The 27,629-nt window shown below is 39.8% G+C and overlaps 1 protein-coding gene and 1 long non-coding RNA gene across 9 annotated transcripts in view; one reads left to right on the forward strand and one right to left on the reverse strand.

Annotated features, from left to right (window-relative positions):
• The window catches only part of Numb (NUMB endocytic adaptor protein), a 107,721-nt gene that overhangs the window by 58,296 nt on the left and 21,796 nt on the right, over window positions 1-27,629 (reverse strand). For 6 of the 8 annotated variants that reach the window (XM_021653576.2, XM_060387829.1, XM_021653593.2 and 3 more), the window contains exon 2: window positions 17,439-17,568. The exons of 1 other annotated variant lie outside the window; for it this stretch is intronic. The gene's annotated coding sequence lies outside the window, so the exon portion shown is untranslated. Of the gene's footprint in view, window positions 1-17,438; window positions 17,575-27,629 lie in introns of those variants that run through there. One more of the 8 variants, XM_060387834.1, reaches the window with a different exon arrangement.
• On the forward strand, window positions 8,274-11,018 carry LOC132655275 (uncharacterized). Its single transcript, XR_009593027.1, has 2 exons — window positions 8,274-8,530; window positions 8,672-11,018. It is a non-coding gene; the product is annotated as an uncharacterized LOC132655275 (long non-coding RNA).

Here is a 27,629-nt window from a genome sequence, read left to right on the forward strand (position 1 = left end):
GAGGCACCACGTGGTGCTGGGAATCAAACTCAGGACCTCTGGAAAAGCAGACAGTGCTCTTACCTGCTGAGCCATCTCTCCAGTCTATAAAGTGGTTTTCAAGACTAAGAACAATTCAGATCAAATATTTATGGGACATCTCTTATGTGCAAGACAATTATAATATTCAGTATCAGGACTACAGAAGATCAGTGATATCACCTCTCATCTCTAGGTTCTCATAATCTAGAAAATATATAAAAATAATAACCTATCTGACACTAAAATGTGTTTAGAGAGAAACAAATTGCTACCTGATTCAAAGGAAGATTAACATTACTGAGATAGAGAAAAATGAAGAAAGGTCTCTTCAATGATAAAACATTGAAAATTGGATAACCCTAGCTTCTGAATATAAGAAATTTGAATACAAAAGTTATCCTTTGGTCAAAAAGGTACATACAGACTACCAGTTACTATTAAGTACAAGAAGAGTGGGAAATAAAAATGTACTAAATAAATCTAAAAGAATATTTTTGAAAAGATGATTAACAGGGCCAGAGAGATGGCTCAGAGGTTAAGAGCACTGGCTGCTCTTCCAGAGGTCCTGAATTCAATTCCCAGCAACCACATGGTGGCTCATAACCATCTATAGTGAGATCTGGTGCCCTCTTCTGGTGTGCAGGCAATAATAATCAATGTTGTTAAATTTCCATTTACTTCAACTACCTTAAAATTTTATATTAAGAAACTTGTAAGACTAACAGAAAGCACATTTGAAATAACAGGCTACTCATTTACTTTTACTATTTTAGGAATTTCTTTAAAAAAAAATAACAAACCCTTATGAGCTAGGCCTGCCTCTACTGTCCACACCTCTCTTGGCATTCCTGTCTTTCATACTCCCACAAGAATGCCCATTACGCTCTGCTCAGAACACTCTAGCCTGGAGATCTACATTCCTCCTGCAAATGATACAAAAATCATGTGGTGAGGTTTATTGTGGGAGCCTACTCCTTGATAGCAATTTTCTGTACGAGTTTATTCTCTCACTGTTCTGACAAAAAACAACAAAAGCCACTTAAGGAAGGATTTATTTTGGCTTACAGTATGAGAGTACAGTCCATGGAGGAAGGAAAGCCTAATGTGGCCAGTCACATGAAACAGAGGAAGACGAATGGAATGTGTGCCTTCTTTTGCTTCCTCCTTTCTTTTTATTCAGTCAGGGACAGCAGTCAAATTATAGCATTACACCCATATAAGATGGGTCTTCCCTCCTCAATGATGTCACTACCCTCCCAAGGACACATGCAGAAATGTGTCATGTAGGGGACTTTAAATCCAGCCAAATTGATAATCAAGATTCCAGGGTTTACAAGGATTTAAAAAGATTTATTTATTTTATTCTCTGTCTGGGGGGTATTTTAGTTGCATCCATAAATATGTGTACCATGTGCATGCCTAATGCCATGAACCCCTGGAACTGGAGCCACAGACAGTTGTGAGGTGCCATGTGGGTGCTGAGCAGTGAACCCGGGTCCTCTACAGGAGTGCCCAGTGCTTCCAACCACTGAGCCATTTCTCAGCCAGTTTTTAACTTTTAAAAACCAAATGATGAAAAAAACTGGGCATGGTGGGACTCACCTTTGATCTCAGCACTCAGGAATCAGAGGCAGGAAGATCTCTGTAAGTTCAAGGCTAGCCTGGTCTACAAAGCTAGTCCAGAACAGCCAGGGCTATACAGAGAAGCCCTGTCTCAGGAAAAAAAGAGAGAGAAGAGAAAAAAGAGAAGAGAGAAACAGAGAAAGAGAGAGAGAGAGAGAGAGAAAAGAGATGGAGACAAATCTGAATTTGAATCCCAATGTCCATAGTAGCAAATATCAGATAACTAGAATTTTAACTCTTCACTATAAAAAAATAAAAAGATTATATAGTTGTGCCAGACATAGTGGTACATCCCTTTAATACTCATGTTAGGGTAAAACGGTACAGTGTCTGCAATTCACTTTCACTTAGTTTTAAAAAACAAATTCTAGGACTCAGGAGGCAGAGACAGGCTGATCTCTTGTAAGCTCAAGGACAGCCTGGCTACACAGTGAGCTCCAGATGACCTAAGGCTAAGTAGTGAGACTCCCCCACAAAAAAAAAAGGTATAAAGTTGTGATGTTTAAATAAAAAAGTCAATGTACAGTATTTGATATCCAATATGTGCCAAACTGAGAATTAAGTGTCCTCCTCAAAGTGAAGCTGTGTTGCCAGTAATCTCACAGCCCTTTTCCTCCACCCATTTGCTTCCCTTTGCCTTTCTGCCCTTGTCACACGTAACACACTCAAATCCTCTTTCTTGTTCAAGTTTGTCTCCCACCACTCAAACTATATTTATGTTACTTAACATTTTCTCTGTGTAAGCATGTCTCAACTACCTGCTTGAAAGATTGGATCTCATTCATTTTCATTCCTCTTTCTATATAAACCAAGTTTTACACATGGTAAGCTCCCAAATACTTGATAAATGGTAGTATTCAAGATTTCTCATTACAACTGCATATCATGTGCAACCCTTTCTGGCATCTTTTATAGATAAAAAGTTAAACTGTCACTATTGCTGTCTTCAGAATCTCAATTCTTCAGTAAGTAGAAACATTATATCTTACTTGTTTTTTTGTTTGGGGGCAGTTTTAAATGTAGTCTTCCCTGACCTCCTACTCACAATCCTCCTGAGTTCAAGGGTTACTAACATGTGTCACCAAGTCTCCGCTTAAAATTTTAAAAATAAATTCACAGAATTATTTGTGTAAAACAAAGGCCACCCTCCCCCCTTAAAAAAACAAAAACAAAAACAAAAAAACAATACAAAGTGTTCTTTGGTAAGAAAGCATATTAGTTAAATAGGAAATGTTTACAAAATCTTCAAAATACCTGTTTTATAAATATTTGGTGCAAAATATAAAACACAAGGTCCTTGAGGCAAAAACAGAACAACAAACAAAACATTCAGGTCTGTCTGTTCTTTTATTACTAATTTGGAATTTTCCTACATGATTGGTAATTCCTAGAACACTATTTTCTTTAAGTAATGAGAACAAATTTTTTCTTTTTAAAAATTAATTACAGGGGATGGAAAGATGGCTCAGAGGTTAAGAGCACTGGCTGCTCTTCCAGGGGTCCTGGGTTCAATTCCCAGCAACCACACTGCGGCTCACAACCATCTATAATGAGATCTGGTGCCCTCTTCTGGCCTGCAGGTATACACACAGACAGAGCACTGTGTAAGTAATAAGTAAATAGATCTTTAAAACAAACAAACAATTTTTGTATCCATTCCTCCGTTGAGGGACATTTAGGCTGTTTCCAGATTCTGGCTATTATGAATAGAGCTGCTATGAATATGGTTGAGCAAATGTCCTTGTTGTAACGCTGAACATATTTTGGATATATGCCTAGGAGTGGTATAGCTGGATCTTGAGGAAGCGCTATTCCTGATTTTCTGAGAACTTGCTCTGTAGATGAGGCTGGTCTAGATCCAGAGAGATCCTCCTGCCTCTGCCTCCCCAGTGCTGGGATTACAGTTGCTGACCACCACCCCCCAGCAATTTAGGAGTTTTAAGATAAACTTTTAGTTTTACATAACTTCAAAGTAGAAGAAAATTTATAAAACACTGTATTTTGTCCTATCTGCTTTATCACTGTGTGTGACACTTTATTTTTCTCCCTTGTGTTAGAGTGCCACTATGTATCCCTGGCTGGCCTTGAACTCACAAGAGATTCTTCTGCATCTGTCTCCTGAATGCTGGGATTAATTTCACACTTAAAAAAACAAAACTGTTGGGGGCTGGTCTGATGCTTGTATTTTGATGCTAATTACTGGCCCTCAAGACCTGGTTACTGCCTAGTTCGCCTATCCTTGGTATGTGAACCTACCTAAGACATTCCTAATTGGTTAATTAAAAGGCCTGTACTTGGGCAGGGCAGAAGGAGGTAGGCATGGCTAAGGTTCCCGGGCTCTGGGGACAGGAGGATCACAGGAAGAAGACAGACAAGAGAGGAGAGACGAAGAAGCTACAACGACTTATAGTTGAAAAGAACTACGTGGTCTGGGAGAAAGGACATGGAGATGTCATGAAAAGGAGTGATCCAGATGAAGGATAAGCAAGCATTTATAATAATATGGATGGGAGATAGGCCAGATAAGGTAGGTTAAGGCAGAGAGCATTGGATAGGGGCTGGGAGGTGGGTGGTGAGGTTATTGATATAGCATAGGGAGAATTATTTGCCCAGCTCAAAGTGTTATAAGGCAATTATAAAATCTAACAGGTGTATGTGTCTTATTGACTATGATAGTGGTTGGATAATACTGCTGTAATAATCATAGGGCTAATAATAACCATTTATTTACAGCAACATAAAACAAACAAAAACAACACATGACAGTGAATTGCAGACACTTAGCCTTAAGCATTTCACTGTATTTTTCTAGGAATGAGGATAGTTGCTTAGATAACCACAGTACAGCTAAACAAATCCATATTATTTGCCTTAGAATTATTTATTTCCCTGGTTCAGGGTATAATTCAGAATCATGGATTACAACTGTCAGGTCTCTTTAGGATCTAATCTTCTAAAACAGTTCTTCAGGCTTTCTGTGCCTTTTTGACTGAGATTTTTCAACAATGCAGACCAGTTATTTTGCAGAGTAACACTTCACTTAAGTTTGTTATTTCAGATTAAAAGAAACTACAGACTGAAAATCATGGCGTTACTTTCCATTCTGGTCCACAGGCAGAGAGACAGATACTGGGCCTGCTGTGGGCTTTTAAAACCTCAAGCCCAGACCCCCGTGACACACTTCCTCCAACAGGGCCATACTTTCTAGTCCTTCCCAAATAGTTCCACTAACTTGACTAAGCACTGAACCTACAGGGGCCATTTTACCAACCACTACAAGAAGGAAATCATTTATGGGGCTAAAAGGTTGTAAGAATGCTGTAACTTTTTTTTTCAGCCTTTTGTGTTTGAGTGTTCTGTGCATGTGTTATGTCTCGGATCCCCTAAAGCTGGACTCACAGACAGCTGTGAGCTGCTATATGGATACTAAGAATTGAACCCAAGTCTTTTGGAAGAACAGCAAGTGCTCTTAACCTTGAGCCAACACTCCAGCCCCATGTAAGTTGAGAAAGCTCTATATGTTATCTCTTGGGCAATACTTGGTAAATGATAAATCTCTCTCTAACAAAAATAATGAATGGAAAGTTACTGCCCACCTTTCCTTACTATATTCCTGTTCATGAATAAAGTAAAGCATCTACTGATTTGTGACAGAGATGGCTGACTCTCCATCCATATTTCTTGTACTGTTAGTATAGTTGTGTGCAGGGGTCATGTTGTTTCAGGTAAAAAGACATTGTTGTTTCCTAAGCTAATTATAAAGAAGCATGTGGATTACCTATTGCTGTTGGAGATAATTAAGCACAGTCCTTGTATCCCTACACAGCAAAAAGTTACCTTCTCACAATATGTTGGACCCCTAGAGCACCTATAATCACCATTATTATTTGACAGGGTTTATGTGTACATGAAATTCATGATCATATGCTTCCCCGGTTTTTCCTATTTGATGTTGGTCTGTTACAAGTTGCATGGTAGACCGTCTTCACATAGTGTGGTAATCCACTCTGTCTATCATTTATTCACATTGCAAATGTCTCCTATTATCGAAAAACTATAAAGGCCAGAGGACTGGGAAGAGTGCTGTACAACAGTGTCTGTACATGACACAGAAGACACACACTCATGAATGCACAGAAGCTCTGGGTACCTACTGAAAGCTGCAAAGACCAAAATTCTAGTATGGATGGCGAGGGCCTACCAAGGCCATAACCTAGACGAGGAGCTGATGGAAGCTGATGGCTGCTGGGGGAAACGAGAATCTTTCTTCTTTGGGGTGCTGGCTACTGATAAATTGTTCAACATCCAGTGAATGGTCCCACACCCATACTCATACAGGCAGCATTAGCTGGGTTTAACGGATTATTTAAAAAAAAAAATAGGACAAGAATTTGGAAGGGATTTGTATTAGGAGGAATCTGGGAAGAGTTACCAAGGAAAAAGATAGTGTATGATCTTATTTTATACATGTATAAAATTCTCAAAGAATAAATTTTAAAACTTAAAAAATAAAAACCATTTATTGATACCAATAAAAAGAAAAAAGAAAATCATGGAGTTACACTTAACATCAAACTCAGTTGATTCTAAAGCAACTATTTAGGCTAAGGACATGGTTATGTATGAGACTCTGGTTCGAGACCCAACATTGCAGAAAATCCATATTTTCTTCAATCTACAATAGTACCGAATTGGGGCTGGTGAAATGGCTCAGAGGTTAAGAGCGCTAGCTGCTCTTACAAAGGTCCCGAGTTCTATTCCCAGCAACCACATGGTGGCTACCAACCATCTATAGGGAGATGTGGTGCCCCTCTTCTGGTGAGCAGGCACACCTGCAGGCAGGATGCTGTATAAATAATAAATAAATCTTAAAAAAAAAGTACCAAATTTACCTTATCAATTAAAGATACGTAATATAATTCTATAGAATAAAGAAGTCTGTCTTGGACAGAGAAGACTAATGAAAAAGTAGAGTCAGATTAATGATTAGATTAGAGCTGGAAGGAAAAGGAAAACTATAAGAAAAAGCCTTACTATGGCTTACAAAGTTCAGCATGATTTAGCCTTTCCCTATCAGGCCAACCATTCCAGCCTTCTTTGAAGCTTTAAACCTTCCACGATTCTTATCTCAAAGTCTGCAATCCATAGCTCTCACAGGCCATTACTTTTCCTGAAATTAATCTGTATATCCTTCAGAGCTCTGCTCAAGTACCACTTCTTCAAAGTAGCTGCCCTTAACCACCTTGACACAGTAACCAAGCCAGCTACCTCTATAGTTCATAATACCATGACCTCCCTTTAATGTTTAATAAAAGTTAAATAAATGAGTATTCAATAACTGTTTTCCCTACAAGAATATAAGTTGTACGAGGGCAGGATGCTCATACAGCAAATGATCAACATATGTTTTAAACTGGTTACTTGATTAAAGTCGTGTACCACCAAGGGGCTGGCCACTGAGGGTCTGACCATGTTCCAATAAGTATATGGGCAACACAAATTGGACCTGAGTTTGTTTGCCCCCTCCCCTTTGGGATGGGGGTCACAAAGGTTGGAGGTGGACCCAGGAGGCCTGGGAAGTGAGTGTGATCAGGGTGCTTTATGTGAAAATTCCCAAATAATCAATAAAAATATTATGTTGGAAAAAAATAAAAAGAAAAAAAAAATTCCAGTAGGTCATGGGGGCTCACATGTAATAGGAAAGAAGTAACACTACAAATAAGAAACATGGGTAGAACTAGCCATGGATTATCTAAAATAACAATGAAATCAAAACAAGAAAGACTATAGGGACAAGCGGAATAAAAGGAAAGGATGTCAGGCACAGAAAATAACAGTAAACTGTGTGCAAAACTGGCCACAGTAATTCTTTACAGTGTAGCTTTGCTATTCCTTAAGAGATGGAATCTATCACTACTCCTTGAGAATTTTTGCTTGGTTGTGCTGACTTGCTATAGCCACTGAAACATTAGAAAATGTGATACAGTTGAGAATTGAAAAGCATTTACACAACTGAATTTGTGTCACCTGCTACTTCCAGAACTCAAACCATCAGGCAGATGAACTAGCCTGTTGGAGGACTCACACAGAAAGAGGAAAGTACTTCCTTACATGTACACTGGTCAAAAAAATCTACCAACCAGCAGACAAACGAGCCTCACTTTATTTCATCTGGCTTCAACCAGACTACCAGCAGATGAGAGATCAGCACATTCACACCGCACGCTAGACCATCAACTGTGAATGATCAGCCACTAAGCTTTAATGCAACAAAAGCGACAGAACTTAAATGTGTACTTACTGTGCTTGAATGTAGACCAGTGACCCTTAAACAGGGCCAACTGGGCTCCCCTACAGGTGCCTGGTCACTACAGTCTGGATCTTAAGTGTCTCTCAAAGGCTTAAGTGTCTCTTAAAAGCTTGTTCCACTTTTTTTTTTTTTTTTAATTTGATAAGAGTTTGAAACCCAGGGTCTAGCACATGTTAGGCAAATGCAACTGAAGCTGTGGGACTATGAGAAATTTTCTGATCACTGAAGCGGGTCCTGTAAGTGGATGACATACCAGCTCCTTCCTCTTCCTCTTTTATTTCCTTCCCAGCCAGAAAACAGGTGGAGGTACCATGCACAACCACCAAGATATTATTGCCTCATGCAACAGCTAATATTGACTGTCAACTTGACAGGATCTAAAATCATCAAAGAAAGAAGCCTTTGTACAGGGCTATGAGGGGTTATCTAGATCAGTTTAGCAGAGGTGGCAGAACCAAAGAAGAAAACAGAAGAGCATTCATTGCTCTCTGCTTCCTGACTATGGACACGCATGACCAGATACCTCAAGCTCCGGCTACCATGACTTCCCACTATGATGGACAGTATCCTCAAACTGTGAGCCAAAATTAATCCTTTTTCCCTTTAGTTGCTTTTGTTGGGTATTTTATCATAACAATAGTAATTAGAAAGGTAACTAATGTAGAAAACACAGAAGTGAGGTCATTATTGTACTAAATCTGACCTTGTGGTTTTCAGGCCGTTGGAAGCAGTTTGCAGAGAGTATGAAACTTGACTGAAAGCCCTTGAATACCTTAAGCAGAGCTTAACAGGCTATTCTGGTGGGAGCCTGGGAAGAGGAGACTGCTTAGAGAAGAGAAACAAGACAGTAGCAACCAGGCTCAGGAAGTTTCAGAAGGGAAATACTGCCCCATTCACGTGACACTCTGAAAAACGCTGCTGCATTCTGCTCTTGAATATTTGAATTTAAAAGCACTGGACTAATTTCTTCGGCAGACGGTAGCACAGTTACAGCTCTTACTCAGATCTACGGTGACAGAGCAAATAACCAAATGAGAAATTTGGTAAAGAAAGTTTCCGTAAGCAAGTTTAAAATTGCACATAAGGAGGCTGCCTACAACAAAGTGTGCTGGCCCGTTTAATGTCAACTCAACACGAGCTAAAGTCATCTGAGAGGAGGGAACCTCAACTGAGAAACGACCTCTGTAAGAGGGTGGGCAAGCAGGTAGGGCATTTTCTTAATTAGTGATTGACACTGGAGGTGTTAGCCCACTGTGGGTGGGACCACCCTGAGATGGCACTTTATGAGAAAGAAAGCAGGCTGAGAAAGTCATGAGGAACAAACCAATAAGCAGCACCTCTCCACCACCCCTGCTTCAGCTCCTGCCTCCAGTTTCCTGCCCTGAAGGACTGTTAACGTGAAGTGTAAACAAAATAAAAGCTTTTCCTTTCCAAGTTGCTGTTGGTCCTGATAGTTCAGGACCAAAGTCCCAACAAGTTCTGAGAGACGACTGTGTGAAGTTACAAAAGTGATGCCTAAACCAGGAATTATAATGAATGCCTTTAATCCTAGCAACACTCAGAAGGAAAAGGGCAAGGCCTCTGTGAGTTCAAGGACAGCCTGTCCTACAAAGTGAGTTCCAAAATAGTCAGGGCAGAGAATCCTTGTCTGGAAACAACATCAACAACAAACCAACCAAACAGACACAAAAGCCTGAGTTGCACTGGAGACCCCGTATATGGAGAAGCTAAAATAATGGAATGTCTGCTGGGGAAGCGCCAGGCATAGAACAGCGCTGGCTCAAAGGAGGGGCTGCTGCACCACCGTACAGGCGGCATGGGAGAGCAGGTCTAGACCCAGCTTTCTGAGGCCCAGATGATTCCATCACAAGTTCCAGATGGCAGACATGAACTCCATGATACAGTGTTTTCCTTGCTGAGTTTGGATCTTGCTTTGTTCTCATCTTTCCTTGCAACACCCTCATTTCCTTCCTTTTGAAATGAGAATGTTTACTTGGTATCACTGTATGTTGGAGTATGTAATTTGTGTTTTGTTGTTCAAGAACTCACAGTTAAGAGATTGCCTGAGTTTCTGTACAAAAGGTGTTGGAACTGCTAAAGAATATGAGGTCTTTTAAAGTTAGAGAATGTATTTTTGCATTGTGAGATAGCCATGATCCTATAGAGACAAGGAGGGGAAGGCTATGGCTAAAAGTGATGTGTTTGAGTTCAAAAGGGTTAGCGTTGTAATAGTAATGATTCTGCACTGACAGAATCTAAAAACAAGGAGACAAGACTCTAGATTCCTCTGCTGCATTATCTGATTAGGTTAACTGATGTAGAAAGACCCACTTTCTATGTGGGTGAGCCCATTTCAGGGGTTCAGACTCCAGACCGCAGGAATGAAGGAAAAGTTGTTTATAGTAGGCAACAAAGAATGCAGAAACTAACAACTGGTCAAAGTGCAGAGAACAGGACCTAATAAGTAGACTACTTCCGCCCTGGTGCAGGGGCAGTCACTGAAAAGAAAGAGAAAGAATGGAAGTGCCAAACAACAAGGAAGAGTAATATGAAATCCTGTGTTCTGGATGTGACACAGCCGTAACGCTCATAAAGTAACACCTGTGGCTACCTAAATAAGAGCGCACAAGATGGGGTATGGAGGGTCGGGAGTGCTATTTTAAATGTTCAGTGATGCAGCCAGTAGTAACTGGTCTATAGTCCCTCAAGCTCAGGCAAGCACTCAGTGGGTCACCAAACCAAAACCAAAACCTTATCAGTAAGAGGGAAACTTGTTGGGAAGGAGTTGAATCAGAGTAGAAAGGAGATGAGCAAGGATAACAGACAATTTACTTGAGCAAAGTTTAGTCTTCAATATACAAAAACCAAAATTAAACTTGAAGAATGCTAAGACTGAAGGAGTTATGGATTCTTTCTCTGCAATTACAGAACATTCATCACTTTGCTTTCTGACTTTGGATACAATATACCAACTGCTTGTCTCTTAGTGCCTGCAGCTATAACTTTCCCATCATATGGACTGTGCTCTCAAACTATAAGCTAAAATAAATCCTTTCTTCCTTAACTTACTTTTGTCAGTTCATTCTTGTTATGAACTTGTTAACAAGAAAAAAAAAATGACCAATAAACCTTACTACAGGCCAAACAAGGCCAACCGATCACAGACTTAACTATCCACAACTTTTAGCTAAAACCAAACCTTTTGTCTTTATTAGATCATCTTAGACAGCTGTTATCGTAACACGAAGGTTACTGGCTCAATGACCATTTCTGGAGACATTTCAGGTCTTCATGGCCATGAGCATTCTACTACTTGACTGTGGGCAGGCCAGAGACATGCTGTTAAACATCCTACAGAAACAGGCCTCCACAACAAAGAATTATTTGGCCTAAAATGAAAACAATAACAACAACAAATCCCTAAAATAAGGTAAAATGAGGAGCCTTCAGAACAATCTTATCTGACAGCTACTTCTGCAATTACAAACATGTGTATTTGTGTGAATATGGTAACAACTAGTTAGTGAACACCTGAGATATATCTAGCTGGTTTGACTGAGGTGCTAGAGTTTAATTTTACTCGGCTTTAACTAATTTAAACTTAGGTAGCCACATATGGCTAACAGCTTCTGTACTCAGCATGACTCTAAAACATTAACAGATACCAGTAATGCTGATATTAGTTTTAAAAATTAGTTAGGCCATGCATAGTGGTGCACATCTTTAATCTCAGCATTTGGGAGACAGAGTCAGGAGATCTCTGTTGAGTTTGAGGCCAGTCTGTTATACCTAGTAAGTCACAGAAGAGCCAGGGCTACACAGTGAGACCCTGTCTTGAAAAACAAACAAAAAAACCCAATAAATAAATAAATTAGCTGGACAACAAGTGAGTCAGTGTGATAAAACTCAGTCATTGGCCGTATAGAATTATTCAAATAATTTTTTTTGTTCAGTATCTATAAATTTTGAAGTGCAAAAATCAAGCAATAGACTGAAAGAATTTTAAAAAATAAAGGTAATATACTATGTAATAAGTAACTGTGGAATCTAGCTAAAATACACTTAGCTAAACAAAATCTAGCTAAAATACAATTAGTGTTTTAGCTAGATTTTTTAAAATACAACTAGTGCTTTTCTAGATTTTTACAATGAAAACATTATAGGAATCACCTATGCCCCTTTAATGTGATTTGGAAACTGCTGTTTTGGAGGCTTTCAAATAATACTTAATGAATAGCTTTGCTCAAATTAACTGTAGGTAATTAAATATCCATTTACTGTATTACTTAAACCTTTATAGCAATTCAGTATCCTTTCTCATCCTCTTCTACTTCTGCCCTATCCACCTCCAGAGAAGGAGAAGTTTGATCCAATGCTCTAATGCTGCTAATAATTTCATAGGTTTAGAACAAAAGCAGCAGCAGTAGCAACAACAAAAGCTCATCAGCATTAAGCAGGTCAGTCTTCTGCTCCAGTGGGTGTTTTGGCAATAAGTTCTCTTACTAAAATACAGTGGCTGCTCTGTCTGGTAAGCACATACACAGGAAAAAGGATTTTGAATAACTCACTTTTAGGCTGCCTGGACTCTAGAAGAAAATCCCTTAGTCTTAACTGAGTACTTCCAGAAAATTCTGACAGAAAGATGAAAACAGAAATAAAGAACTCCAATAAAACATATGTAGTCACGCTAAAGACTTCAAAGGTTCTCAGCATTTACCCACAAAGATTTTGCTGAGAATCTGGAAGTACTCAGCCTAGTTCCAATCACTGAGACTTTAAGAAATCAAGTAAAGGATAGAAAACTACTATCCAGTTCCAAAGGATCTGATGCCTTCTGACCGCCTTTGGTACTGGACATACACATGGTGTAATTTATGCATGCATGTGGAGTACTTGCACACAAAAAATAAAATAAATAATTCTAAAAAAAAGCGTCTAATCTCGGCGTGGTATCTCACACCTTCAATCCCAGCACTTGTTAAGCAAAGAGAGGTGGATTTTTTTTTGGGGGGAAAAAAAACAGAAAAAAAACTTGCCACTAAAACTAACACCCCCCCCCAAAAAAAAAATCCCTTCCTTGTGAAATGCACATTCAGAAACACTACCTGGACTCTGTAAATTATTATAGAAAGTAAAAGAGGATATACAGGTAGGAGGGAAGAGTATTGGTGAGGTTCAGGCAGAGTAGGAGGGGGATTTGGGATTGGACATGATCAAGATCCACTTTATACCCGAATAAAATTGTCAAGGAATAAATAAAAGTCGGGGAGATGACTAGGGCTCACTGTACAAGCATAAAGGCTGGAGCTCAATTCCCAGTGTTCACACTGAAACTGAGTGCAGCACTGTAAGCCCGAAAGCTTGTGCTTCGGGGGAGGGGAGGAGCAGAGATCCTGGGGACGAGGAGGAGGAGATAAATCTCCTAAGAAAGGGGAAGCAGAATATAGTACTTATGAAGAGAAAAGGGAAACTAGAATAGGAGAATAAAATAGACAGGAATGAAAAAGAAGGGTAAAAGAGGGAATACAGAGAGGGACAACTAACACTAAAGTTTCCAAAACTATACAAAAACCTCCTATGCACATAACACACACACGAAGCCTCTACAGTATTTATACACACACATACGTGTGTACGTGTGTACGTGTGTGTGTGTGTGTGTATATGAAGTCTCTACAGTAGTAGGTTTCATATATATGAAAGAAATCTAAACAGAATCACCACATACATAAGAGGGGAGACAATGCTCCAATTAGGCATCTTATGTCATGAAGTAAAACCTCCAGTGCCAGGAATGGGTTTTATCTTGTTGAGTTGTTGCCCAAAGGAGCCCCACAGAAACCTCCAAACATCATGGGCAATTGCCAAGGCTTTTGGTTGTTCCTCACAGTCTGGCAGTAAGGCCCTATTGCTGAAGACAGCACTTACTTAGGTCATCCAACACAGAGCAGTTGAGTTGGAGAGTACTCTGCAAGTTACCAGAGGGAAAAGGGAATTACCGGTATCTTCCAGCTACAGACCCTGTGACCTGAACGGTGATCTGCCTCCGAGATACACAGCAGGACAGTAGCACGAATGTTATGGAGTAAACTACTTTTCTAAAAATGGGGTTTAAGCACACTCCATGAGATGGAGCCCACACCTGACACTGCTAAAGAGGCCAAGGACCTGAGAACTAGAGAGAGCACAAGCCTAGGGAAAAACCCAATTGTTCTGCTAAAGAAACACAGCAGTAAAATGACTACTGATGGCATATTGCCGTGTCCATAGATCAGTGCCTCCCTCAACCCACACTTAAGGAGTTTCTTCTTCTAGCAGAATGAACAGACTTCAAATGAACAGTGCGGAGTCAGAGACTTTTGAAGACTCAGTCCCGCAGTGAGAGTTTGGGTGTCTTTGAAAACCCAGTTATACATGTAAACATGTTTTCCTTTTAATCCCAGGTGTGGGTTACGGGGCTGCTTCAACTGTCCACAGCAGCAGAGTATTTGTCTCATGCAGGCTCTGGCAAGGGGGTGATTCTGCCAGCTGAAGACACGTTAATTCTGGAGATTCTAGAGAGGGTATAAAAAGACCAGAGCCTCAAGAGAGGAGGCATGGCTGGCCCTCCTGCTGGTTCCTACTCCTGCTGTTGCTAGTTTGTCAGGTGATCGTGAGAAAAGAGACAATAAGCAATTGGAGACACCCAGACAAGCTGAAGATCGGACTTGCACCAAGGAACTCAACGCCCCTAATCAGCAGGAAGTAGTTTAAAAAGATCTCAGTGGCCCCTCTCCCCGCTAACATGCTTACTTTCCTACCTAGTATTGACAGTTGAAAGGAATTTGGATAGAATAAGAATTAAAAGGAAGGTCTATGTATAAGAACCAAATAAAATAGATTTAAAAAAATATGCCAACACAGTCCTTAATGGAATCTCCACTAGACAAAAATTCAAATTCTTACCAAATGTTCATCTTTTTCGTTTGTTATAGTTCATTTATTATGCATTTCCCCTTTGGTTTTTGAAAATAAATTTTTATTTTTTTGTTTATTTTTTAAATAAAAAAAATTGATGTTATAATTACATGACTTCTCCCCTTTCTTTCCTCCTTTCATCCTTTCTTTCCTCCAACTCTTTCCATGCTACCCATTGGCTCTCTCTCTAAATGTACTGTGTGCGTGTGTATTCCTAAATACAACCTGCTCAGGAAGTATGATGATGCTTGTATGTCTATAATCTTAGGGTCCTTGGTTACTGGATAAACAGAGGCTCTTCCAGGAAGACAATTTATATTCCCAGCCTCAGCATTCCCCAGTTACCTGTGATTCTTTGTCTAGACTTGAGGCCCCAAAGCTTTCCCCTGTTTGGTTTGTTGGTTTCTTTGTTTGTTTTCGAGACAAGATTTCTATATGTAGCCCTGGCTGTCCTGGAACTCACTCTATAGAGCAGAGTGTACCTGAACTTAGAAATCCACCTTTCTTTGCTTAACAAGTGCTGGGATTGAAGGTGTGAGATACCACGCCGAGATTAGACGCTTTTTTTAGAATTATTTATTTTATTTTTTGTGTGCAAGTACTCCACATGCATGCATAAATTACACCATGTGTATGTCCAGTACCAAAGGCGGTCAGAAGGCATCAGATCCTTTGGAACTGGAATTACAAATCGTTATAAGCCACTAAATAGGTGTTGGGAACCAAACCTGAGTCCTCTGCAAGAGTAACAAAGGCTCTCAACCACAGGGCCATCTCTCCAGCCCCAATGCTTTGGTGTTTTGAGATGGGGGTCATTCTCTGTAGGCAGGCAGGCTGACCTTAAACTCTCAATCCTCCTTTCTCAGCCTCCGAAGTGTTGGGATTCTAAGTACGTACAACACTTGGAGCATGCCTACATACAAACATATTTTGAGACAAGGTCTTGCTACGTAGTCCTGGCAGATCTAGAATTCACTATGCATGCAGAGTAGCCTCAAACTTGTAGCAATCTGCATGCTTCTGCCTCCCAAGTGCTGAGATTACAGTGTGTGCCACCATATCTGTACAGCTACAAGCAGTGCTGGGAATCAAATCCAAGGCCTCATGCACTGTATCATTTATCTGTGCCCGTAAGATGGCTCAGTGGGAAAAGGTGCAAGTTGCCAAACCTGACAACGTGAGCTCAACCCAAAGGGTCCCTATGGTGGAAGGAGAGAACTGAGTCCCCTAAGTTGTTCTCTGACTTCTGCATATGTGCTGGGGCACTTGCACACTCCACACACTAAATAATATAACCTTCAAATATAAACTCTAACATCAGATCCTCAAAAGGTGACTAGAGCAACTGACTCCTTTTGAAATGCTCTTACAATATGATGCTGACAGTCCTACCTTCAAGAGGTGGGTGTTTTGGCCACTAACTTACATGGACTTTTATAACTTCTCAAAAACAGAATGAAGTAATACTATCTGACTTCCAAGCTAAGTCAAGAAAGTCATGTGCCTTCACCCTCCTCTCTTGGGATGTTCTTTCTTAAATCTTGTAACCACACTGTGAGAAAGCCAAGCAGTCACAAGGAGAAGTGTAGTGTAGGTGTTCTGGCTACCAGCCCAGGCTGAGGACTCAGCCAAGTCAGCATTCACCACCAGACACAGGAGTGAGCAAGCATTCAAATGATTCCAGTTCTTAACTCCTAGTCACACTCCTAGTTACCCCACTTCAAACCACGTTAATGAAGACAAGCAAACCCAACAAGAATCTTAATCAAATTGCAGATATGTAAGCAAAACAGACATGCCTTAGTGACACACACCCATTATCCCAGCACTCAAGAGGCAGAGGCAGTGAGTGAAACGCTATGTGAGTTTAAGGCCATAATGGACCACAGAGCAAATTGTAGGCCAGTCAGGGCTACAGAGTAAGACCCTATCTCAAAACAAAATAAACAGATAATGCTTTAAGAGCTACTAAATATACAGTAATTTGTAATAAAATCAATAATTGTCACACGAGTTCATAAACACAACTTGAAAATGCAAAAGAAGGAAACAAAATTACCCTAAGTTTTACCACTAGTATCTTGACAAATATTTTATAATAAAGAAAATGTATTACCCACTACCTAAGATTTGGGGTGTTTCATTTTTACCCAGAAAAAGGGTTAAAAAATTAACGACAGTAACTAGTTAATCTAACCGAAAGCAGGAAGGGTGCTAGAGAGATGGTCCGGCTACTGAGAATACTTGGCTGCTCTTCCAAATTCAGGTATGATTCCCAACACCCACATGGTAGCTCAAAATAATCTGTAACTCCAGTTCCAGGAGATCCATTACACTCTTCTGGCCTTCTCAGGCACCAGGCATGTATATGGTACACAGACATACAGGGAACACAGACATACATGCAGGCAAAACATCCATACACATAAAATAAAATTTAGAACAACCAGGAATGAAGGACTTTTCCAGCAACTGCTGGAATGATATTAATAGGCCACTTTTCCATTCCCCACTGTCATTCACCTACCTGTCTTAAGAAGGTATCTGAGGACTGTGGCCCACCAGTGTTCCAGTCTGTGGCTATGTATCAAGATCTTGGTTGACAAAGTGGCTGGACTGGCAGTCTCCCCTGAAAAATGTTCCTTAGGCTCCAAAATCTGAAAATTGCAAGGAAAGGAAATTCTAAATGTAGATACCTCTTTTCAATTTCAATCCCTTATAATCTACCTCTATAAACTAAAAAGGCAGCTGGCAAGATGGCTCAGTGGCAAAAGTGCAAGCCTGGTGACTGACTGAGTTTAATCCCTGGAATCCACAGTAGAATTCGAATCAATTCTCCATAAAGTTTTCCACTGTCTTCTATATGAACACCTCCTATCAAGGGCGTGCACACACGTGCATACATGCGATAGACAGATAAAACTGTATAGGATGAAAGAAAACTAACAAGTCTCTTAAGGTACACAGAAAACAAGTTCCACTAAAAATGGGGTCAGATTATACAAAAACAGAAGTGGGTGCTATAGGTTCAAGTTCGAGCTTTACTTTTTTTTCTGAAGCTAGTCTCCCTATGAACTAGGCCAGTATAAAACTTGTGCTTCAAGTACTAGGATTAAAGGTGTGCTTGTCGTACCCGGCTCCACCTCTATCTTCTTTTTTTTTTTTTATTTTTTTTATAATTTATTAACTTATTTTATTTGCACTGGTGTTTTGCCTGCATATGTCTGTGTGAGGGTATCGGATCCCTGGAACTGGAGTTACAGACAATTGTATGCCATGTGGGTGCTGGGAATTGAACCCAGGTCCTCTGGAAGAGCAGGCAGTGCTCTTAAACACTGAGCCATCTCTCCAGCCCCCACCTCTATCTCAAGAGCTACTACTGATCCTAATTAAGTCATGGATTCCCTGTGCCTGATTCTTTATAACACAAATTCTCATGTGGTAGACTGAGGGGATATGATCACAACTTGGGGGATCTGGGCCTAGACTCAGTTGTTATTCTACTCTGCTGTAAGAGCTCTATAGACCCCTAGGCAAAGTCCTGTCTCTAAAAGGGGAGATTAAATTAGCAATTACTGAAATCCAGTCTTAAACAGGTGCCAGGCATGAGAAGACAATATGTATAACTGTGCTTAATATGAGATTGCCTTTCCTGTTTTTTTTTTTTTTTGAGGTTAGATTCTTTTTTTATTATAGTATGACAGACAACATAGATTCTTTTTTTATTATAGTATGACAGACAACATAGTACTTGTTTTTTCTAAATGTGTGACAGAGTCAAACACAGTCTCCATTGCTGTGATTATAGGCGTGAGATACCATACCCAGGCACTGGGGGACAGCTAGTCTGGACATCATAGCATGTTATAAGCCAGCCTGAGCTAGAGTGAGAACCTGTTTTAAAACAACAACAAAAAGAAAACCAAAATGCTGCATGCCTATAATCCCAGCACAATGGAGATGGAGGCAGGAGATTCACAAGTTCAAAGTCATCCTCAACTCCATAGTAATTCAAAGCCAGCCTAGGCTACAGGAGACCTTGTCTCAAAACAAAACAACAGAAGTTATGATTCCTATCTTAGAATTTCTATTGCTGTGATAAGACACCATGACCAAAAACCAACTTCGGCCTGTAGAAACCATCTGAGAAAGTGAGGGCAAGAACTCAAGGCAGGAATGGGGAGACAGGAATTGAAGCAGAGTTTATGAAGGAACACGAGGCTTGCTTCCCATGGCTTGTTCAATACCATGTCTTATACCATACAGGAACACTGACCCAGGGTGGCACCACCTGTATTAGGCTGGACGCTCCCACATCAGTCATTAATCAAGAAAATGCGCTGTGCACAGGCTTGCTCACAGGGCAATCTGGTGGAAAGATTTTCTCTACTGAGGTTCCCGCTTCTCAAACAACTCCGGCTGGTTTCAAGTTGACAAAACACTAGCCAGTAAAGAATCTGAAAGTAAAACATTCTTAGGGCTTTTTTTACTTAACAGTAAATTCTAGTGTATAGTCTAATTAGCCAAATACTGGAATAAAAATATGCCTGTTTTAAGAAGCAATACAAGCCTGGCAGTGGTGGCACACACCTTTAATCCCAGCATTCCGGAGGCAGAGGCAGGAGGAGCTCTGAGTTCCAGGCCAGCCTGGTCTACAGAGCTAGTTCTAGTACAGCCAATGCTACACACACACACACACACACACACACACACAAAACAAAAACTGTCTCAAAAAAAAACCAACCAACCAAACAAACAAACACAATACAAATTCACAATAAATGATATAAGGGTGCTATTTCTGAATAAAAAGATTGGCAGCAGCTAAAGTTTATTGAGTACTAGTTGCCAGTTTCTCCTAGGCAATGTTTGTTTGTTGTCATTTAATCCTAATGGCTCATAAAATGAGTTATTAATATTGTTATTTTGCAACTAGGAAAACTGAGGTACAGTGAAAGTTTCAAGGTCACAAAATTACTAAACTATGGGGCTAAGGTTGTTTTTATTTATTTATTTTCTAGATGTCTATTTTTTTCCTAATGACAGAGAACAAGAAAGGGTATGGATTTGGGTAGGTGGAAAGGATCTAGGAAGGTTTGGGGGAGGGGAAACTAATCAATATATTGTATGAAAAAAAACCTATTTTCAATTTTAAAAAATCAGTTGTTTGATCTTAAGAAAATAAATAAAACAAATCAGGATACCTGACTCTAAGTCCTTTTTTGAAAAAACTGACTTTGCTTATAAAATTCAGATTTTATGGAAAATTGAAACATTTGTTACAAATAACTTTGCTAACAGAACAAAAAGGTTTTCTTTTTTAGCCCAGGGTAAACAGAAATACACAGCGCAGCCCTTGCCCTTCAAAGACCCTGTAAGGTGGCACCGAGCACTAAACCTACACTCGAATTCAGCGGTGGAGCATTTGTCTGGCATCTACAAAGCCCTGGGTTTGTTCCCCAGTTCTGCAAAATACCAATGATGATGATGATGGGTTCATTTGTAATTTTCTCCACTCTGCAACCCTTTTGGGTACTGAGAACTGAATCTAGGACCTACCACTGCACTGTGTCCCAGCTCTCTTTTATTACCTTGTGTTTGGGGAGGTAAATAGGAAGGGCTTTTATGGCCTTAAAAGTTGAACAAACAGCATTAACTTGTTTAGCACAGCAATCTACTCTCAGATAATGAGAGTAGATTAAAAAAAAAAAAAAAAAAAAAAACAAAAAAAACCCAGAAAAACAACAGCTGAATTTCATTCCAATAGATGCACTACCAAAGCAACTTCAGATGTAATTTGCAAATCAGTTTTAGCCAACAATGTGTTTCAGTTCATTTTTTCATTGACCTAATTCTTGAACAGACTGTAATGTTTTTGATATTTTACTTTCAATTTTAATGGATGCATTATAAAAGAGACCAAATAGTAGCAAAACACAGAGAAATGGCAATAGGTTGACAATTGCTTTTCAGACATATAAGAAAACACATTACAAGTGAAAATACCTGGCATGTATTTAACCAAACTTAATACCAAAAGTAGTCATTTAGAGTTCTAGGATAAATCTCACATTCTTCTGGACAACATTTTCCATCTCTCTGCTTCCGTAACAGCAAAATAAATAAAGCCTCTCTGCTCTTTTGTAGCTATTTTCAAAAAAAGTTACTATCCCAACACTAGTCAAGGAGAGTGAAAGCCAGGCAGAGTGAAACAGGCCTGAAATCCCAGAGCTCAGACAATTCAAGGAGGACCAAATGCTGGAGGCCCTGTCTCAAAAGACACACATGCTCACATGCATGCACATGTATACACATGCAAACACACACACACACACACACACACACACAAAATATCTGGCATTTTAGGATTAGAATAGGTTTGATGTTATATTTAAAAGAAAATACAAAAGTGGATTACTCCTAAAAACAGTATTAAAAGGGAAAAAATCTAAATTTGCAAAATCACAATCAGAAACACTGTGTGGTTAGTTTTAATCAACTTAACACAATGTAAAAGCACGTGGGAAAGTGGCCTCAACAAGAAACAGTTTAGCTTAAACTGGCCTGAGCTCATACCTATGAGAGATTTTCATAACTAAGTTAATAGATGTGGGAAAACCCACCCTGAAGCTGGATGGCACATTTCATGGTCTGAATGAGAAGGGAGAGCAAGCTGAACCCTGTCAAGCATGCGCACATTTATTTGGCTCCATGCTTGATGGTGGATTTGACCAGCTGTTTCAAATTTCTGTAGCTTCGGCTTTCCTGCTATGATAGGCTGTAACCTGGAGCTGTGGTCTAAAACACACTTTATGGTGTTGTTTGTTTGTTTGTTTGTTTGTTTTGGGGGAGTCAGATGATTTTATCATAGTAGCAGAAATTAACTGGAAGATACTGGCAATGTGGATTCTTAGGACACAACTAATCAGTGACTGTTGGCTCTAAGATTCGGCTTGCCAAAATCTCCCATGTATTAAAAGCTCCACTGTAAAATTTTTTACACTCCTCCAAGACCTAGGTGTGCTGGCACACACCTTTAATCCTAGTACTCACAGAGCTGAGCCAGTAGGCCCAACAGTCTCAAGCCTACATGGGTCACACAGCCAGTCTAAACTACAGTGAGACCTTACCTCAAAAAACAACAGTCTTTTAACTCTCTAAAAGTTAAGTGGACACCAAGACTGCTTAAATTCCTGGTAGGTCCGTTCTAGAAATAGCAGAGAGAAGAGTGACCTCAGTCTATGACTTAAATTAGAATCACTCTGTAGTAGGTAGGTACTGAGAGAGTTCCCGTCTCAAAAATGAAGGTGGAAAAGCCCAGCATGCTGATGAGCGTCTGTAATCCCAGCACTCTGGGAGGCAGAGGCAGGTGGATCTCTGTGAGTTTGAGGCCAGCCTGGACTCAACAAAATGAGTCCAGGACAGACAGGGCTACACAGAGAAACCCTGCCTCAAAAAACAAAACAAAAAAATTAAAGAAATAAGGTGGAACGACACCTAGAATCAACCTCTGATGGCCACATGCATCTGCACACACCTACATGTACACTCATGAACACACATATACATATAAAGAAGACCTTTAGCTAAGATTGCATAAACCTCACAATTTTCTTTTACTAAAAAATAAATTATAAATGTCCTAACTCCAGAAACTTAATTTATTTTCAAAATGAAAATAGAACCAGTCAAATTATGTAGAGGGTCTGGACAAATGGCCCAGTCAGTAAAGTGTCTACATGAGATCTGAATTCAGATCCTAAGCACATCCACAAAAGGAAAGGAAAGGAAAAGTATTAACAGGAGACAGGTAACGTCAGAGTGCTTGACCACCACCTGTGAAAGTGGAGGGAGGGAAAAAGGAGAGAGCAGGAACACAAAAAGTGTACATAAACGAGTATTTTATTTAGATACTAGAAAAGGGCAAAGCAACTGGTACCACAAAATTACCAATCAAAATAACCACTTTGAGCCTTTAAGACAAATACAAAAAAATTAGAACAAACAAATATTTCCCATCTACCACATCCTACATACCTAAAATTAACCTAGAATGAGGAAGTAAGAGCCCTAATATTTAGCTATCCATAAAAAGCCAAGTATGGAAAATTTTACATTAAAAAAAACCAGGCACCAGAGGCAGGGATGAGTGCTTAGCTAGCATGCAGGTAGCCCTGGGTTCAAGCCCCAGCATCACATACACACCTGGTGTTTAAGTGAGGAGTAGGGGCGTGGTAGCACAGACCTTTAATCCCAGCACTCTGGGGGCAGGGGCAGGTGGATCTCTGTGAGTTCCAGGACAGCCAAGCTGCACAGAGAAAATGTGAGTCTCAGAAAAACAAAAACAAAAGAAAGAGAAAAAGCAAAGGTAAGGACTGGTGAATCAGAAATTCAAGGTAACCTTGACTACACAGTGAGTTAGAGGCACGGGAGCAATGCTCCAGCCTACTCTGGCATGCCCTCTCTGGGGTGCTGCCCTCTAACACCCTACAAAGGAAAGGAATGCTAATTCAATGCTCTCTCTTCAAAGAGTATCAGGACATCTACCTTCAACTAATAAAATCAACTGTAACAGCTTTTTAAAAATTAGACAGTCACATGAGAGGAGTCATGGAAGAAGAAGAAATAGAAAAAAAACCAGTGCATTCTACGTGCATGAATGAATGATTTACAGTTTCTTATAACTCTATGAGAAAAGAAATCAGTCAAAAATATTTACAACTTATAATTCAACTTACTACAGTGGATTTCAGACAGCCAAGAAAAGAAAGTCACAAGTCTGAGGGCAGCCTAGTACTATATAGACAATCCTGTCTCAAAAAATACTGTTTAAAATGTACTGCAGAAGATAAATTTGTGTCCATGTTCCCCTGAGACATAAGAAAAGTATGTAATAACAACCAAATATTTTTAAAATTCCACTTTTAGGAGAATAAACTGAAGTAGTTAGACAATGCATCTCTCTGAAAAAAATAACTACAGCTACATATATCATATAGACTTAAAAAAACTTTTTTGAAACAAGGTCTCACGTACCAGGCTAGCCTCCAATTCACCATGTAGTCAAAGATGACCTTGAATTCCTGATCATCCTGCCTCTTCCTTTTGAGTGCTGGGATCATAGGTCTGTGCTCCTCTACCCAGTTTATATAGTACTGGGGATTGAACCCAGAGTTTCAAGAATGCATTCTCCCAACAGAGATATACTTCTAGCCCAATATAAAAGAATCTTAAAAACAATACTGACTAGAGCAAAGCAAACAAAAATATGTGAGTATATATACTATAAAAACAGCAAAAAGAGAGGCTGGAGAGATGGCTCAGTGTTTACAAGTATGATGTGCTCTTTCAGAGGACTCAAGTCCAGTTTCCAACACCAACATCTCAGGACACACAGCCATCTATAACTAAGTCTCCAAGGTATCTGGCAGCCTCTTCTGGCCTCCACAGTCACCTGCACTTAAGTGCACAGATGCACTCTTTTTTTTTTTTTTAACTACAAAATTAAATAAATTTTCTGAAGGAAAAAGGGGTTGATGAACAAAAACTAAAATACAATTCTGAATACCTTCACCTCTAGTGGTTGAGTGGAAATCAGGAGAAATATACCAAATTCACTAGCACTGTTGTTTAAGCTGGGCAACAGACAGGTTCATAGAGAGTATACACTTTTATTTATGCTTTATTACTTCTATATACATGCCATATTTTTGTTAATATAGTAAACAAGTAGGAAAAAGAAATGAGAGGGAAGGAAAGGGAAGGAGGAAAATGGACAGGCTCTTATTAATGCAGGAGGATCTCTTACTCCTTTTTCAAAAGGTAACCTAGACTGCACTATGACTATAAAAATACAGTTTAGTACATGTTTCTCCTACCAAGGGCATAAAGCAGAAATATTATACAAGCAGAAAATCCATCTGTCTGCATTATTTTTAACTTTTACTTATTTGTTCATTTCTTATTTTTTTTCAAGACAAGGTTTTCTCTGTGTAGCCCTAGCTGTCCTGGCACTTGGTCTGTATCACTCCTATACCTGCCTGCCTCTGCCTCCTGCTGGGATTAAAGGCTTGCACCACCTTGCTGAAGTTTTATTTTTATGTGAATGGTGTATGTCTGTGTGGGAGCATGTGCATGTTGAGAACAGGTGCCTGCAGAGGACAGAGGCATGGAATGCCCCTGGCGCGGGGGTTGCCTGTGCCTGTGAGCTACATGGTGTTGGAAACCAAACTGGATCCTCTGCAAGAGCTGTATATGCTCGTAGCTGCTGAGCCTTCATCTCTCCAGCCTCCCATCCTCAATTTTTAAGGATTAACATAAGGCGCAATGGCATGCGCCTGTGCTTCCCAGGTGCCATGAAAGGTGCAGCAGGAAGCCTGAAGATCATGAACTTGGGAAGGAAGCATGGTGAGACTTCATTGCAAAACAATGAAAAATGGATATAACACCTAATATCACATAAGAAGAAATGGAAAGTAATCGCCATCTCAATTTTAATATGTAAGTGCTCAAGTATAATCATCTAGTGTTTGCATTATTAAGGAAATAAACACTTTCACTTGTATATCAAAGTGCCATGAGTATACACGATAGCTAAAATTGCAGAGTAAGACAAATGAGTTAATGGGACAATCAAAACAGGCCATTGAGAATAAGATTTCCTAAGAAGCAAACAACTCTTGTAAAGCCCTTAACAAAACAAGGAACAGGTTGTCCTCAGTTTGCTCAGTAGTTGCATTCTCAGAAAATTCAGTGTTATTAAAATCATGTTTAAGAATCCCTTTGTGTTTAAATATTTTAAAAAATTGAGATCCTAATCAAGTGAGTATAAACAGATTTTCACTAAATAAAACCTGCAGGAATGTTTAAGATAAAAACTCACACATAGTTGCATCAGACCTTACATGGTGTCTGAGGTTTCTGGTTCCTTCCTGCCCACTGAATGCCAAAGCTTACCCTAATACCAAAGCTATCCTAATCATTACAGCGGCAAAAATCAGCCCCTCAAAGGTCTAATACTAGCAGTACTGTCTCCATTACAAATTAGGCTCATGCCAGACATATAATCCCACCACGGAGACAGTAGAGGTAGGGAGATCCTGAGTCATGCATGGTCAGCCTGGTCTACATCGATTCTGTCAAAACAACAACAACAAAATAAAGGCCTTGGGAAAACTGAGGTCTCATTGTGACCTCCAGACTAGGCTTGTTTTCATGACACCATGAACCTAAATGTGATAATAAAAACCCTTATAAATTTTAACTCTGACAAGCATAAATCCTTATACAGTGAAAAAGATATTAGGGTAGATAAAACTTAAGGATAGTCACTCCAATGCCTGCAATGCAAGCATGAGGAACTGAGTTTGGATCCCTGCCATGCACACTTTAAAAAGCTGGGAGGGAGGCCTGTAACCCAAGTGCTGGCTGGAACAGAGAGAAGATGGCCGCTGGAGCTTGCTGACCAGCTAGTGTTGCCAAATTGGTAAGCTCCAGGGTGACTAAAAGATCTTGTCTCAAAATACAAAAGAGTGACAGAAGACGACACATACATCGCGGACCCATCTTCCACAAGCATGAGCACTCCTGTACAGAAATACACATATGTGCACACATAAACATACATACATAAATTAATTGTTAAAGAAAGTAATATAAGCCGGGCAGTGGTGGTGCACGCCTTTGATCCCAGCACTCGGGAGGCAGAGACAAGCAGATCTCTGAGTTCAAGGCCAGGCTGGGTTCCAGGAAAGCTAGGAAGAAACTGTCTCAAAAAATGAAAAACAAAGAAAACACATCAAATCAAAAGCTAGCAGTCTTTTTACCTATGCAGTGAAAAATTTGAAGACATTGCTAATTTTGTTAAATTACATACGTGTAAAATAAAGTTATATTCAAAGATGTTAACAGTTTACACAGTATTCTGTTTACATTTAATACAGTAATCAAACAAGAAAAACTCACTATTCATGTTCTTTATATGAAATGCAATCTCCAAAAGTCAAGGTCACAGAACTATTACATCACAGAGAAGGGCATTAAGCCCCCCGATTTTTGATGCTGTGTTGTTTCGGAGACTACGTGTCTTCACTGTGTTTTCCAGTACGACAACACAGATAAAAAGAAACTTATCATTCTATACAATGAATGTGCTAGTGGCAAAAGGACTGTAAAAGCTTTCATCTGTTTTGAAACATGACAGATTGTCTTGTATGTGTCAGTTTTTTCTCAAAATAAGTAAAATTTTAAAGCTAGTACCATCTTCAGTGCCAGGGCCACTTTTAAAATACAATCTCTTGCCTTTAAAAAATAAATAAAACAGCTGAGGCAGTGGGGATGCATGCCTTTAATCCCAGAACTCAGGAGGCAGAGGCAGGCCAAGCACTCTGAGTTCAAAGCCAGCCTGGTCTACATAATGAATTCCAAAACAGCCAGGGCTATGTAGAGAGAGACCCTGTCTAAAAAACAAAGAAAACAGGTTGGGGAGCTAGCTCAGAGAAATGGATGCCACACTAAGATGAGGCGCTGAGCTCAACTGCAATGCCTAAGACCCACGTAAAAGGCCAAGCATGCTAGTGCATGCCTACAATCCCAGTGCTAAGCAGGCGGAGACAGGCATATTCTACCTCCTGGGACTCACTGGCCAGCAGCCTAGCCTAGAGTGACAATTTTGGAATTTTTGACACAAAAATATTGTAAGAATGTTTTTGTTTTAATC

Source organism: Meriones unguiculatus, chromosome 7, assembly GCF_030254825.1.
Source record: "Meriones unguiculatus strain TT.TT164.6M chromosome 7, Bangor_MerUng_6.1, whole genome shotgun sequence".
Lineage (NCBI taxonomy): Eukaryota > Metazoa > Chordata > Mammalia > Rodentia > Muridae > Meriones > Meriones unguiculatus.